The sequence below is a fragment of the Periplaneta americana genome, chromosome 7, assembly GCF_040183065.1.
Source record: "Periplaneta americana isolate PAMFEO1 chromosome 7, P.americana_PAMFEO1_priV1, whole genome shotgun sequence".
NCBI classification, from domain to species: Eukaryota; Metazoa; Arthropoda; class Insecta; order Blattodea; family Blattidae; genus Periplaneta; species Periplaneta americana.
Window position 1 is genome coordinate 86,496,032 of NC_091123.1, and position 17,485 is coordinate 86,513,516.

Genomic DNA, 17,485 nt, shown 5'->3' on the forward strand with positions numbered 1-17,485 from the left:
CACAGAAGCACGCAGGAAAAATAGCAAGGAACCTACCCTCGAAATCCAGCAAGCTAGCCATCCACGGAGCCACCAGAGCGCATTGTTAACGGTGAGTGACCACGCAGGCGACCCATCCGCGTAGCCACCTTGGAATCCATCACAGAAATACGCACCGTCTGAACCGGGCTTAAAATTATGTAAACTGTTGAGACATATAGATACATTATTTCAAATGTTTAATTAATACTATTAAATCCCATGAAAATAAAATATAGCCCTATTTATTTTCAGATAATCTGATATTTGTCTCCAGATTTCTTCTTTAAGTTTCGTGTTTTTATAGTTTTCATCCCGTGTCTTTTCGTGTTGCCTAACCTGTGAGAGTGCTGGCTGCATGGATTATAGAGCAGAAGGCTATTTCCTTTACAGTTTTGCGCCGCGGCAAAATTTGTCTGAATAACTTGTAAACAGTTTGTTGTGAATTTGCAGTGTGAATTTTGAGTTATTTTTCAGAGTTTATTTTTTTTGCATTGAGCATGGGTATGTCTTCCAGATTCGGTGTAGGTGGTCGTAAATTCAATGGAAACCGGTTTACAAAGAAAATGAAAGGTAGTGAGCCTGCAACTTGAAATAATTCAACTAAAAATGTGCTTATGGCGATTCGACCATGTGCATCCAAGAAGAAACTGAAATATTTAGATGATAAACCCTTAGATTATCTGAATGACAGTGTAAATAATGGTAGTGATAGTGTTTATGTAAGTGGTTGTGTAGTGTTTGAGTTGCCAGCTTTGACTAAACTTATAAACAAAAGTGCAAAGTGCAAGGAGTGCGGAGAAAATGGAAAGTCTTGAGTTGGTTGAGGTCACAAATGGAAGGAAGGGAATTGCATCAAAATTAATCGTCAAATGCAATTCCTGTAGGATGAATGAATCAGGTTATTCATCAGGGCTAACCAGGAAGAGAATCTACAACACAAATGTGAGATTAGCTTATGCTATGAGATGCATCGGAAAGGGTCACAAAGCTGCACAAACCTTCTGTGCTGTCATGGACTTCCCACCACTCCCACGGTTTGACAGGTACAATAAAACCTTGAAAGCTTGTTAGAAGTTGGTAATGAGAGCATGGAAAGCGCTGTTCAAGAATCTGTGGAAATCAATGATGGTGACTGTAATAATATAGGCCTAAATGTTTCATTGGATGCTTCTTGACAAAAAGAGGACACACCTCACTCAGTGGTGTGGTCACCGCCACATCTGTAAACACTGGCAAGGTAATTGACTTGGAGTGTCTATCAAAATACTGTCCTGGTTGTAACTTGGGGGTTAAACGAGCGTTGAGCGACTTCCGCCGATTTTGGAATAGACACCGACGCACTTAGATTAGGTTAGTTTAGGCTTTTATTATCCCGTCAAGATGAAGGTGAAAGCGATTGAGTGCGATTTTTTGTTTTCTGTGTTGGCAGTTAAAGTGCGTCGGTGTCTATCCCATTTGCATGGAAGAACACAAAACTGTAATGAAAGTTTCAATCATTGTATCTGGGAGAGAATACTAAAAACTGTTTTAGTAGGTCTACTTACACTTAAAATAGGGGTTCTGGATGCTGTCGTATGCCTTAATGAAGGAGTTGTGTTCAGATGCAAAGTTCTAGAACTGTTAGGTGTGTCTTGTGGTGTGAACATGGAAAGGGGACTAGTCACTATTGATCGAAGAAGGGTCAGCGATGGCGAAAAAGCAGTGATGGGCTCCACCAAGGAAGGGCCCAAAAAAGGAGGGATGATCAGGAATTGGAAACACAAGATGAATATGGGCCAGGAATGCATTAAGTGTAGCTCAGGTCAGAAAAATCGAGATTCATCTTTACTTTGAATTTTCCGTAAACTAATTTTTTCCCTAGAAAGGTGCATGTATCTCAAAAACTATTTGAGCTAGAGAACTCAAATTTTCAACACTGGTTTATATGTTTGTTTTGATCAAAGTAGACTATTATTATGGTCCAGTTCTCAAAATTTCATTTTTTTTTATTGTAAACTTTATATAAATAAATGACAATTTTAAGTTCCCACAAAATAAGTTTATAATTCACAGATATTTGCAAAATGAAAGGCTGAACGCATGGTTGTCTAGAGCATGCAGTAAAAAGGACAAGCTTCTAAATTTTATAAATTTTGTGTTCTAGGCACCAAAATCTTTAATAATCCATGGCGCTACAGCCCATGAAGGGCCTAGACCGACCAGCCGGCTGCTGTCCTCACACCCACATGCTGAAGCAGAGGTGGACGATCATCCAACCAGAATGGAGGTATCGTGTGGTTAGCACGATGATCCCCCCCAGCCATTATAGCTGGTATTCGCAACCAGATTTCGCTACCTAGTGTAGCTCCCCAAGTGCATCACGATGCTGGGTGGGTACCGGTCCCATACACTGGCCGAAATTTCGTGAGAAAATTTCTTCCCCCATGAGGACTCGAACCAGCGCGCATTCCGTAATGCGAGTCCTAGGCAAGATGCCTTAGACCGCGACGCCACGGCGCGGGACACCAAAACCTTTGCATGTAAAAAAAATAAATTTTCAGTGTACCTATATTTTTAAACAGCCCTAGAACAGACAGTATGATACATTAGTCGAATTTTTCTGAGCTCAAAATACGTCCATAGACATCCTCAAAATAGCGTGTAAATTTCATTTTGATTTAGCTAAAACTTTTGATGTGGGAGGAATGAGAACTTTGATAAATTTGCTGTATTACCTATGGCCACTCACGTACAAGTACCCTTAAGTCTAATAGTAAGACTCCCGTACACTATATTACAAGTAAACAGAAAAATGTATGAAAGTTCTAAATGGAAATAGTAACTGAAAAGGAATGTGAAAATTGTCATATTTTTTATTAGTTAATATTGATATCATTAAGGTATTCTAAATTGAAATAGTGGTTTTGTTTACCTTCTACCCTATTATAACAATTGATTTCCCCCTCCATTTTTTCGTACAACTTCGTTTACCAGTCATTCATCTTTATGGGCTTGTTTCCTATCTTTTTTAAGTCTGGTTTTCATATTGGACACTTTAAATTAAGTTAATTGTGCCATGTTTATTGGCACCCAAACTCTTTTTCATACTTCTCTCTAATATCTGCAAATGCGGCGGATTTCTTTTGCCATGATTCCGGTAACATTGACTTCTGAAATATAACTGAAAAATTCTTAATGATGTCCATGGACAAGTATTTCCCCTTTTCCTCAATATCTTCCTCTGTGTCACTCATAGCTCAATCACTAATTGTTTCGATCGAAATACACGTGGCAGTTCACTTGTTATGGCTAGACTGACCTCGACTGACGACTTTACTGTTATACTGTTACGAACTCCCACGTGAAATGAAGCAAACTGTGAGCAAGCTCTGGCACGTAAGAGCAAGCTCCGATAGTTTTTATTAATACGACATTTCAGAGCTTCCTCACAGAAAGAGCAAGCTCGTTTTGCTCATGAGGAAGATGAGCGAAGTAAGGTCTTCATTTTTATTAATACCAGTACCACCCAATATTCTTCTTAGATAATCATTCTGTATTATTTTCATAGCCTCACATAAGTGTTTTAACAATGTCTAAAGAGCCCATAATAACTGAAAAATTGTTTTGGATCACAATGGTCTTTTTATGAGTGCTATAAATATATTCGGTGTATTGCTTTTCATAGTACGAGGCATGTTCAAGGCAGATGATGTCACGAGCAGTGTGAAGGGGTCTGTTGACCACTGCCTTCCATTCTATTTTCCTTGGTTAAAAGTGTAGGCCTACATTTGTGACGACTTCTAATTACAGAAAAATGTCATAACAAAAAATAACACTAAGAACAGAGGGATATAATATATATAATCTGTACAATTAAAAAGGGCAATTTTTTTACTTATGACTATTAAGAACGCAAAAAGCTGCTCACCTCCACAGAAAAGAACGTCATAATTTAAAGTGTCATTATTCACCACAAGAATTACCATCACTCTCTAATAAACTTAGAAATGTCACTTTTCCATAGTTGCGGGGCACAAATCATGCCAAACAGAAAAGTGATACAATAATGTTCTTTATTGGTAAATATTGGAAGTAGAAATATGTCATTTTCTCCAGTTGTATGCCACAATCTTCTACATCTTTCTACAGCATTAACTCAAAATCGCTTTTTTTTTTTTTTTTCAGTTGTGTCACATTTCTTTGTCATGTGCTATAATTGTTGTATGGTTAAGATTTCATTTCTCATAGTGATCTGCCCATGGGCAGATTTTCACTGCAAACCCAGCATTCTCCAGTCGTTTCTATTTTTAGCCATTCTCTTAGTCTCCACATATGATCCAAGTATCTCAGTGTTGTCATATTCAAGATATAAATTGTAAATTCGTGAACTATGTCCACTTTTCCACCTCTAAAACAATCTCATCATTATCATCATCCATCATATTCATCATTGTCATCTACATCATCAACGTCATCATTGCCATTATAATCATCATCCACCATTCTGGAAAAAGTAGTGTGCATTATATGTTAAATATTTGTCCATTTTAATTTTCTTCGAAATTCCTTTTTGTTAGGAAAGACCTTTTGGATCACAATGTTTTCTCCTTTTCCGAGGTGGATGATCAGACATGTACGTGATTAATTTTTGTTGTTTCAAAAAAGATTTTTGCTCCTAAAACTCGCCCCACTCCCAGTCTTCCGAGTTTTTTTTTTTTTTTTTTTTTTTTTTTTTCAGTGACTTTTCATAATGCAGACATATTGTAACTCTGCCTACAAAGTTTGACAACTTGTGTATTGGTATATACCTTTTCATAAATTTTATAAATTGCAATGAAAAATCTGCACTACGATTTATATCGTTGGTGTTCGTACAAAATGTAGCCTAGTATGTTAAAATTGCCAAGTTTTCAGGAAAGGGAAAAAATGTAATATTTTTGTTGGTTTCAGCTCAACTTTGTAACTTAAAATATTATCATAAAAACACATCTTGTGATGTTTTGCAATTATATGTGAGCAGGAAAATAATGCATGTCCAGAAGGGAAAAAATACTTTGAATTTTTTAACATATGACATTTTACACGAATACCAACGATATGTAAGAATATATTTTAATGTATTTAAGAAACAGATATTCAATCAATTTTTACAAATATTTTACATATGGCTTTTAAGGAACCTGGAGGTTCACTGCCGCCCCTCACATAAGCCCGCCATCGGTCCCTATTCTGTGCAAGGTTAATCCAGTCTCTATCATCATATCCCACCTCCCTCAAATCCATTTTAATATTATCCTCCCATCTACATCGCAGCCTCCCCAAAGGTCTTTTTCCCTCCAGTCTCCCAACTAATACTCTACATGCATTCAATCAATTTATTAATGTAAATATGTTACATAGACAAATTATACCAAGCAACAAATTTTGGGTTGTATTGGTTGGAAGCAAGAATAATAGGTTTGCATAATTTATGTATATTGGAATGCTGAATTGGAAAATATAGATTAATGCTAGTAATTTTCTCCAATTAAAAAGTATCTTTTCCACATATTTATATAATTTCATATCAATAATGTATGATAACAATGATAAAGTAATCTGCTGGGAAGCAGCCTTCACTCCACCAGCGGACTGCTGGCTACCTGGATGAATGTAACTCCACTAGCAGCCGCGAGGGCATCATGGGTCCCAGTTTTTCCGCTCCCCTTCTGTCCCATATACTGTACATGTGTACAAACTAGTTATTATAATATCTAGATTGTCATTATCAGAATTTTTCTGTCTTGAAAATGTTGTAGATGTGAAATTATTAATATCTTTCCAGTCAGTTATTTACCAGAAGAAACCATTTCAGTGAGGAGCTCCCATTGTGAGCAGTAAAGTTGGACATAAGCCTATATTGATGTAATAGCACTCAGTTATACTAAATAGGCCACTACAGCTTAATAAAAGAAATGAAATGTGTAGTAGAGTTATATCTTTCAAGCGTAAACTATTACTATTTTTTTTTTTCTTTACATAGGAATCTGATGGCCCTACATACTTAGGAAGCACACTCGACCCAATATATGGAGAGGTGGAAGGGAGACCGAGAAGACGCCAAAAGATCCGTTGTGGTGGTGTAAGTAACTCTTCAATGTACATAGATAAGAGTGTATTTTACTTAGACGTAGAGAAGACCACTGGGAAGTCACTTGCGTCGTTTTTCCTCTAAGAGACTTTCACAGTTGATAAGGAATTGTATATTTGTTACAAGATTCTCTTGCTTAGTGCTGTTGTCGAGTATACTTAACCAAAGCGAACCCAACTTACTTCTTTATTAACATTTTACTAAAGATTTCAAGGGAGAAAATGTTATTTCTTAATCTCTTTGGAGATATATTTACTGTAGATAAGGCATAATCATAACAAGCGACACTGTCAATACGATGAACACATTTGCTGTATGAAAAGAACTGCATGAATATTTTCTGAGCTGTATATGGTTCTTTCCATCCATAAACTGTAATGAACTATTACTTCACATATTAAATCAAGAAAAAGATTATGGACTTGGGAATAGGCTACTTCAAAGGAAATAGTCCCGCCAAGGCCAAATGTAAACTTCTAATCACTTATAAGTGACCAGTGTAACTAATTTAAGATAGCATGCCCAAAATCCAGTTCAACAGTCTCCAGAGGACAATAACTTTTCATCACGAAATTGGGTTTATAATTTACTTGGAAGGCATGCAGTTGTTGTGCAGCTTGCATCTTCAATTGATTGTTTGGCATACTAGTAATCATCGATTAGAAATAGCAGTGATTGATAAAGTATGGAAAATGTCAACAATGTGCCACTGTTCCGTTACAGCGTGTCTCCAAAGAACAAAGCTGAATTAGTAACTGCACAACTAAGTATGAGATTAAATACCATAGGATGAGTGTTAATAACAACACATTATCGTCTAGTGCACAGTCTGTGAGAGCCTTATGGAATAATAAAATTACTCTGCTCTTTATAAGCATTTTCATAATGCATCTTATACCCTAATTGCACGGGAAGGGAGAAAGCTCAATATTCTGGAATGAAAACAAAACTAAGTGACATAAACTTTGTTTTGAACATAGAACTTCTACTCGATGCTGTAACAGAACTTGAACACTTGTCCTTAAAATTACAATAAAAGAAAGTCGTAGTGCCTGAAGCACATCTTTTAGCTGCTTCTCTTAAGTATAACATTTTTCAACCAATGGCAAATATCCAGATGAATATTATTCTGAAGTTCTAAAGCAATTGATAAATTGAATTTAAAGTGGTTAGCTCAGAACATGGAAAAGTGCAGAAGATTAGTGAACAACAATAATTCTTTCAGAAATTAAGTGAGAATATTAAAACTCGAATGTTCAGCACTACAGTTTCCACATGCTCAAATGGAAAAATAGTGAGTTACTGGAAAACGTGAAAATAATGGTTAAGTCTAAGTGTGTAAAATGTCAAGATCCATGTGCGTAAAATGTCAAGATCCATGTTTTGCTGATAAAGAAATACGGGAACTCTCCGAATCATTTATTGTAGCTGTAAGAAAACTTCAGTTCATGAATATAATGAATGATGATGACAGCTATCCCGATGAACTGAAGCCATTGGTCACAGCTACACATACTATTATTTCAACTGCAGAATGTGAGCGTGCATTCAGTAACATGAATAGGGAGCGGATTCCTATGTAATTAAATATTCTTTTTGCGTGTGATAAAACACAATTAACAAAGTTAAAAATTCCAAATATGAAGTTTCAAGTTGAAAACCCGAATTTTATTTCACATAAAAACACATATTTCCCCAAAAAATTTATGTAAATACATATTTTCAGGAAATCTATTATAAACACATAAATCTTGGAGTTTTTTACTTAAATAATTTTTTTTTACAAGAACTTTTAAATATTTAAAAAATAAGTCAATTATATCACTCATAAGTATGTTATCTTTTTAAGAATTCTTGGTTCTTTTTAAGAATTCTTGGTTGCTTCGTGTTTCTAAGTGCTGTGCGGTGTATCAGTGACCCATTTTTTTTATCGCCTCAAGTTCTGAGAACTGCTAGGCAGCATATCAGTGTTATTATTAGAGAATAAATTAACATGGACAAAGAGGAGAGATCTTGCAAGACATAATTAGGAATGTTTATTGTGCTGAAGATGATTTCATTCCACGCTTTGTTTGTGAAACACAAAAGATAAGAGCTCGGGTATAAACATTATTTAATTTAAACAAATCTCTCGCCTCTCGCTCATGCCTATCAAGTAAGGCAATACATCAAGTTGTGATTCCCTGTTATTGGGCCATAAGCATAAGCTGTGTAGTGTAGATGTATTGGCATCACTACAGGAAGCTTTTCTCCGACATTGTCAGTCAGTAGCTAGAAACATTTATGTTAAGATGTGTGTCTGTTAGCCCCTTAAGATGCCTAAAATTAAATCAAGTTCAAAATCGCGTCTTCAGCAATATGTAGATGAATTTAAAAACATTTTTACTACCGATGGAAAAGTGTTATTTTTCCAGCCGTGTGGTAAATCATTAGTGCAGATCAGTGCTGTCATGTAACCCAACATTTGTCTGAAAACAAGCGCATTGCTGCTGCTTCATGTGTGCATTCACGGCAAGTGCTAATAGGTGGACCAGCTTCTTCCAACGTAGGACTGTCAAAGTGTTTCCAATCTTACTTAGATTTATGCAGAGCATTTGTTGCAGCCGGTATTCCACTCCATAAATTAAATAATGTGGAACTTAAAAATTTCCTGACTAATTGCATCAACATCGAACCTTCTGAGGAATCGACATTAAGGAAACATTACCTCTCAAAATGTTACGAGTAAACTTTACAGAAAATTCGGTCAATGTGTGAAAGTGAAAAACTGTGGGTGAGCATTGACGAAACAACTGATTCAAGAGGTAGAAAAGTAGGAAACATTGTTGTTGTTGTGTTAAAGAATGACAAAACTGCTTGTGAACATTCGTTTTTGCTAGCGTGTAAAGAAATGACTGCAGCAAACCATGTCACAGTAGCTAGATTATTTAATGAAGCTATGCATTTACTATGGCCGAAGGGGGTGAAATATGACAATGTGTTACTTCTACTTACAGATGGTGCAGCATATATGAAAATAGCAGCTGAAGGCCTTTAGTGAACATTCCAAAAATGATACCTGTAATGTGTGTGGTCCATGCTCTACACAGGCATCGCCGGCTGCTATATACTCCGCCCTCCCAATTGAAGGAAATATGCGAACTGCTGGTAGTACTCACCTTCTCCATGGAGGCGCTGACAGAGTGATACACTGTTGCCACGGGAATACAAATCTGCCATCAAATACACAAGATTTTCCTACTTGTTGGTTTTGAATTAAGGTATTTCACCCTCTCAAAACGTTCCGTTTTTTCATTACCAATGTTCTTCAGGAATATTGGAATTGCAGTTTTCAAGATAATGTGTCCCAAATTTTCAATATGAATTGAATCATTAGATTGGTTGCATTTTAGTACAACTGATTCCTTCATAACAGGAAGTATTGTCTGTGTTAATGTTTCACACACTCTGTTGTTTACAAATCTTACGGCTTCGCAAACAAACTCCTCAGTAATATTAATCAGCCATACTAACAACTCAGAAGGATAATATAATGTGTCACAATCACCTTGCTTGAAAATTATGTCCAGCAGCGGAGAACTGAATTTAGTCTGTTGGATCAGATCACAACAAGATTCACATACTACTTCCTTCACAACACGTTTCACTATGAATCCACCAATATAAGCCAATGAAGCAAGTTTTATTGATGTTAACCCAAGAGCTGAAAACGAACAAAGCAAATAATGCAGACTAAAATTTAATGATCTACGATCATGGTAGGTAATAACAATAAAAATTTTTATAAATATCAATAAAGTAATAATAGCTGTGTTAAAAAATTTAATCCGTAGCCGTGTCCTCTGGATTAGCTCTCGCACAAGCTAATCACTACAAATAATAATAATAATAATAATAATAATAATAATAATAATAATAATATAGGTAACTAATAATTTAAAGAAGAAATTGAAACATGCATATATAATAGTATGGCATTAAATTTTTACAAAAAAAAAAAAAAAAACATAGATATTGTGACTTAAATTAATTTCATAATATTCGTAGGCCTATTCACATGGCACATTGTTGAATTTTTCCAGTATATTTCTTACAGCGTCTGGAAAATTTACAAGAGGTTGAGTTGAGGCTGTTATAACCAGACATCGGATTCTAGGGCAAATGCCTATTTTGTTTCTTTAGGAGAAAAGTAAAAATAATTATTAATATTTGTGTTTCATGGAAATTGAAAGGTATTCAAAGAGTTTTATAGTGCCCTAAAATGCCCTAAAACGGTTATTAGAGCCTAATTTGTTAATATTCGCCTAAAAATGCCTAACTCACTGTAAAGTTTTGCATTTTACTCTTACTTTTTATAATTTATACATGCATTCACTGCGAAATTTAAGGCATTCAAAAAGTGGAAAGTTTGCTTCACACCGGCCATGAAACCACTGATAAAGGAAACAAAATGTTTTGAATCTCACGACACTCGCAATAGATTTCACCGAATTTAACATGTTTGGAGGCATAAATGCCGACAAAGAACCAACCTTAGTTTTGAAGCAGGCAACAATCACAACATGTGCTGCTACCGATTCAGAGATATACTATACTATAAAAATGACTGTTTTCGGTCTGAAACCGATTAGCTGTACTGCCCTTCAGAGTGTCATAAAATCACAATTTTTGGAGAAAGAGTGTTTTTGAAATATTTATGAAAAGTCGTAAAACTGCGAATTAGTAGGGTAAACCGTTACAAAATATTTAAAAGAATGGCCCTCCTAGTGTTAACACTACCAGGAAATGCAACAATAAGTGGAACTTTGTATTTTTGTCCAATTGAATCTCAATAACAACGGTTCATTTGAATGCTCGTTAACAGTTGCTCTTTCCCTCACCTTATTTGTGTTGAGAAGTTTTGAGCGGTAGGACATTTTCCTGTGAAGTTTAACGCGATAATGCCGAAAAATATAAGTGCAAAATCTACATTGATCCGGCAATGGCTAACAGAATATTCAGAATTCACTTATGATGGAAAAATAATATTCTGCAAGATTTGTAGCAAACAGGTATGTAACAATAGTTGAAATATATAAATTCTATTAATTTTAATGAGTAGGCCTATAATATTTATACATTGACTGAGCTATCCTGAGGTATAATTCTTTTTAAGACCACTACACTTTAACCTTTTAAATTCCGATAGTTAAAGTATTTGCAGGTCATTAAAATTTTGATTGTTCGAACCCACTAACTTTGTGATAGAAATACGGCAATACAACAATTAGGATTTTATTTTAATTCAGTTTACTTTACATTTTTAGATTTCGCAAGAAAAGAAGTGCCACCTAAAGCAGCATGTGCAAGGAGAGGCTCATAAGGCTAAAGCTCAGCAGAAAAATCAACTGCAACAAACTTTACTGACACAGCCTACTTCATCCAATCTCAGCAGCAATTTCTATGCTGATTTAACCAGAGCGTTTGTTGCTGCTAACATTCCCTGGAATGCAATTGAAAATCCGGTTTTAAGACAGTTTTTACAAAAATACTGCAAACAAAATTTCCCATCTGAGTCGACCCTAAGAAAAAATTACTTAGACAGAATATACAATGAAACTTTAGCTTCCATTCGGGAGAATATAGGTGATTCTTACATATGGGTCTCTGTGGATGAAACCTCAGATCCTATGAATAGGTATATAGCAAATATGGTAGTAAGAAAACTTAGTCCTGATGGACCTTCGATTCCACACCTCGTATGTGTTAAGGAACTTTCGAAAGTGAATAGCCAAGCCATTGCTTATTTTGTAAATAAAGGCCTACAGTCTTTATACTCAGGTAATATAGACGATTCTAAAGTTCTGTTGTTTTGTACTGATGCTGCCTCATACATGGTTGCTGCAGCTCCACTTCTTAAAACATTTTATCCCAACCTCACGCATGTAACCTGTCTAGCACATGGCCTTCACAGGGTTTCTGAAACAATCCGGAATGAATTTCCTCTTGTCAATTCGTTTATTTCTAATACAAAAAAATGTTTTTGTAAAGCCCCATCCAGGATTTCAATATTCAGAGAGAACTTTCCAGATATCCCACTCCCACCTCAGCCGGTTGTTACACGATGGGGAACCTGGATTCAGTCAGTGGTGTATTATTCTAAGTATTTTAATGAAGTGGTCACAGTTATTGATAAATTACCTGAAACTGATAGTGCAGCGTGTGTGAAAGCAGTGAAAGATTGTCTGAATGACTCACGAGTGAAAAACGATATTGCCTACATAACATCAAACTTTTCTTTCATACCTGCAAGCATTGAACAATTAGAACGTGAAAAACAATCTCTTTGTAGCCAAATAGCAATAGTAAAGGAAGCTCAAGTGAACATACATTCTGGGAAAAAAGTTAAAAATAAGTGGGACAACGTATTAAATAAGAATGTAGGATTTTCATTGTTGGAAAAAGTTTCAAGAGTGATATCGGGGGAAAGTGTAAATGTTCCAGTAAGTATTGATGTTTCTGTTGTACCTAATTTAAAATTTGCGCCTCTCACATCAGTTTCGGTTGAAAGAAGTTTTCCTGCTTTGAAAATGATTCTCAGTGACAAAAGGCAAAGGTTAACTGTGGAGAATTTAGAAAAAATTCTGGTGGTGTACTGTGCAGATAATTATAATAAAGTCTGAGCATGGAACTGAATTTCAATAACTTAAAATGAGTAATCTTGATATCAATAATCATTATTTCATTAGTTTCAATATATTAAATTTGTGCAGCTCTGTTTATAAATATAATATAGTATTCTTTTTTAATGTTTAAACATACTTTTTTGTGCGTATTTTAGTGTATAACTAAAAATTTCAGTGAAAGAAATAAGTATGATACCTTGATGTGCCTAAAATGCCTATTTTCATTAAAATAGAGCCTAATTTTACAAATTTTGAGCTTATTTTAGGCGCCTAAAACTGCAATTTTTAGTGCCTAAAAATCCGATGTCTATATAACGCTATGTTGAGCTCCAATTCTTTTGCAAGAGAGGGATGTAATCTTGAGTATCCTATTCAAGGCGAATATTACAGTCCTTGAATCCAACATATCATTATTACCTGAAGTTCTTCTTAGCTTACTGAAAAACATTTCAATTGAATCACTGTTGAAGCACCTTGTTAAAACAAAGTGAAACCCTGCTGACAACAGATATTTGATGCATTTCGCAGTTGATACCGAAGTTAATAGAATTGCTTCGTATGTCTCATTGCTTAAAAAGCCTGAGCCGTGTTCTTCACTTTCTTTCTTTATTTTCCTAAGATATGCTGGAAAATCATTTTCTAGCCAGATTAATCTTTCATCAGTGACACAAAAAAAATGAACTTTGTCCTTATCGAGCTGACTGTTAAAGCTACATATGTCATGGATATTAAACCACTTCTGAATGGTTTTCATGAACTGAATTGTTCCTCCGCAATCTTTGAAAGTGTATGCCTTTTCTTGCCCGCAGTTTTCTTTAAGATATTCAAGGGCTGTAATTACAGATGAAGAAAATATATCTTTTGCACGTTTCACATTCATTTTCTCTAGATTGTTAGGACATACATGCTTACGAGTGAGGAATGGAACAGGTTTAACTACGTGGGTTGGCTGCAACTCATACAGATCTTTCACATGCTGTCCACTTATTTCTTCATCACCATCATGCATTGTTTTTTCTAGGAAGGCATTCCTCACATTTTTCAAAATGTGGCATTGGTCAAAAGCAATAAACAAGGGTCTGTTTTGATCGTTAGGATGAACGACTTCTGATATTACAGACTTGCCATTACAAAGTCGTTTCATCATATTTACATTGGTTTTGTGATTGTCAGAAACCAAACGTAATATGACGAATCCGCAGTCTTCCACCTCCTTTATAACAGAAAGAGTAAGTTTATGCAGCTCTTTACCGGAAATCCTCTTTGTAAAAAAGTAGGCAGCTGGTATTTTGAATTTTGAAGAAATGCCACAAATCAAAAAACAAAGTAAATTATTAGCTAAAATGTCATAATTTACTTTTTCTTCCATGAGTATACTTGTACAACTTTCTACATTGCTTGATTCTGGAGGAAAACTGTTCTTTTGCCCGAAAAATGTGTCCATTTTTTTGTCATACTGTAGTTGTTGTTTTATTGCCATTTCGTCGACTATTAATGAACAAAGTCTCTCAGCTTGATTCAGTTGTTGACATTCAGTGATCAACCTTTCTTTCACGAGATCTGTAACTCCAGTTTCACAACATGTGTTGCCTAAATATCGGGATAGAGTGCTTTTCGACGGCAGTTTCAAAATACTGTCCCTAACATGTCGATATCCTTTGGGAGATATAAATTCCCACATTATGCATTGTTTGATGGTGGATTCTGTCCATCTGGGTGACTTTTTTTCAAATTCAAGTACTTATTCCAAATGGAAACTAGATCTCACATCGGAAGGATTATTTTCAATAGTTGTAATTATTCGTGAAAGCAAATGGTAGTAACAGTTATCGAAATTTTTCAATTTGTCTTGTGTTTGTTGCAATTGTCTTTCTAACTGACGAATCTTATTATTCTCGCGCCACAATTTGAGTTTTAATTTATTTTTCTCTTTCTGTGCTTGGAGGAATTTGTCATCCATACGATCTTCCATCTGAATACCGATACAACAAAGATCTTTGTGAGAACCGGTGTCTGCATTATTTGCACAAATTTCAGGGTCATCCGAAGTGCTTGAATTACGTTTCCTTTTATTGTTAGGGGGCAAGATGGGGTGTTTTGTTATCTGCCTTCTTTCTTGTTTGTTTTCGAAATTTTGTAAGAAGGATAAGATGCAAAAACTGAAGGAATCACGTTCTTTAGCAACTGTTTCGTTTTTAATCCAGGGCGATAATCTGTCTCACGGAAATGAAGGCCACATACTACTGATGAACGTGAATTAAAATTGGGAGTAAAATCTGCTCTTGATGCTGCTTTAAGCCATTTTTTTTTAAGTTCATGTTCGCTAGGGAACTCGTGGAATGATACCTCTTTAACTTTTCTACTGTCACTTTTACAGAATGGGACGCAACAATAAACCATTGTAGGATCTTCATAAATTCTATAAATAATGAGAAGGAAATATTTCAGTTAATTTTATAATAAAATAACCTGTGTGCAACTCTCTTAAAATATACTGATGTTATGAGATACGTTCAATTCGAAAGTACATTTTGTTTATATGTTAGGAGAATATAAGCGCGGGAAAAGAACAGTTAACTTACGGCATGCGGCATCGCCGGCTGCTACATTCACTGATAAATAATGTTATTATAGGATGTAACTTACCTTCTGTTCAGAGTTTAACAATGTGTTACATTCACGCTCTCAATAACTTGCACATTTCAATAAAAACAATACTATTAACACAAACACAGCCGATGATAAGCACACAAATTCCACAGCCAGCGCTATAGCACACTGAAATTCCTTAACTTTACACCCTGACCTAAAGTAGCACTCTCTCAGCGCTATAGTGGCAAAATCATGAACTACGCTAGGTTCGTTATTTAACACAGGCTGCTCGCTAAATGGGAAAGCGGAGTATATAGCAGCCGGCGATGACAGGTTATGTGAAACTATGCGAGCTCTCTACCCCAAAGTGGATAAGTTGGTGTCAAATGGAAAAAAAGGTATTCGTTAAATCACCCTCAAGAATTGTTGTGTTCAAACAGAAATATCCAGAACTTCCACTTCCTCCTTTGCCCGTAGTCACACACTGGGGTAAGTGTCGTTGTATATTATGCAAACAATGTTGAAAGTTTTGCATCTGTTGTGAATGAGCTGTACAAAAATTACGTTTTGTCAATCGATATCCTTCAAGATATACTGAAAGATGGTTGTTTAAAAAACGTTTTGTCTTTCCTATCAGCAAATCTAAGCTTTTTGTGTGACACCATAAAAGAACTCGAAACATCTACAAACCTGTTGTCTGAAACAGTTAGGGAGGTGCGTGCCGTGGAAATTAAACTAGACTCGCTACCAGTTCAGAAGTACAAGTACTAATGGACATATTCCAGAATGTGTTTGGGAAAAGCCGTGGATATAAAAAAATGTGTGAAGTTACTCAAGAATTGGAGGGTGTGCCTGTAGGTGAAATTGAAGGTGTATGTGTTTGTAACATTCCTCTCTTTAAATATGCACTTCTGACGTCCTGTGATGTGAAAAGATAATTTTCACAGTATAAGTCATTGTTCAGAGATAAACGGCATGCATTTGTGATAGGGAATTTGGAGATGACCTTTGTTGTTCACTGCAATTCTCAGCCAACTACTAGCAACTGATACTGAAGTGTGGTTGGTGAGTTAACATTTTTTTTTCAAGCTAAGTAAGGTATTTTTGTCATATTAAAAAAAAAAAAAATATTTTTTTTATTTTTAGCAAATATTTTCGTACTTTTTAGTACATAAAAAAAATTAATATTGTGACAGCCGGGATACGATCTCGCAACCGGCAGAAGGAGGGCAAGGTCGGCGGTGGCTCGGCGCAGCAAATGAAGTTGTGCGTGCATCTGCTTCCTGGGGCATGTGCTGTGACAAAGGGAGAGGGGAGAAATCCAGGGAAGTCTAGATAGGCGCCATCTTCTGGGCATCTGTAGAAATTTCCAGCATCGTACTTTTCCGAAACTATGGTTAAGTTATAAATTGGAGACACAAGGGAGCTGAGCAGTTAGTTAGTTAGTTAGTTGCAGTCGTTGCTAGTTTTTGGACAGTAACCCAGCCAGTCTTGTGTAGCAGTGAAGCCAGCTTCGAGACCGGAGTTCGACTTGAGTGTGTCCGCAGCTGTGTGAGTGTCCAGTGGACTGTCACCGGAAGCCCTGAGTTCGAGTGCAGTGGACCGCAGTTGGGGGACCTGAGTTCGAAGTTCACTGGGCTGTCTCTGAAGGTCTTGGGTTCGAGATACTGTGAACTCGAGTGACTGAGCTAGAAGAACTAGCCAAGGCAAACGAACTGAGAACTGACAGTTCTGTGTTGTAAATAGTGCTTTGTGAACATTAGTTAAGATTAGCAGTACACTGTTGTTCTCAATAATCCAAGTAAATTGTCATTGTCGTCTGTGGAGTGCAATAACGAATACTGTGTTGCTGTGGATTGAAATCCCATTGTTGACGCGAGTGTTTACATTCAATTATAGAAAGTGATTATTGTTGTTTTGAATAAAAGTTACATTCTTGTTTTGAATTTAAAGTTACAATATATTTAAATTTTTTAGCACATAAAAATCCGCTCCCTAAACATGAACAATATTATTATTTCATCATTTGAAGCTCGTTGCTTTTAAAACAGCATGTAGCATTATATATTTCATCAGTGGGACTCCCTCTTAGTGTTTT

General features: G+C 35.9%; 1 protein-coding gene across 3 annotated transcripts in view; it reads left to right on the forward strand.

Annotated features, from left to right (window-relative positions):
- The first annotated feature begins 371 nt into the window (after nt 1-371).
- Nucleotides 372-17,485, forward strand: part of LOC138703255 (uncharacterized) — a 60,197-nt gene continuing 43,083 nt past the window's right edge. The window contains exons 1-4 of one of the 3 annotated variants that reach the window (XM_069830990.1): nt 372-1,258; nt 2,165-2,390; nt 6,023-6,121; nt 9,127-9,390. The gene's annotated coding sequence lies outside the window, so the exon portion shown is untranslated. The other 2 variants (XM_069830989.1, XM_069830992.1) reach the window with 2 other exon arrangements.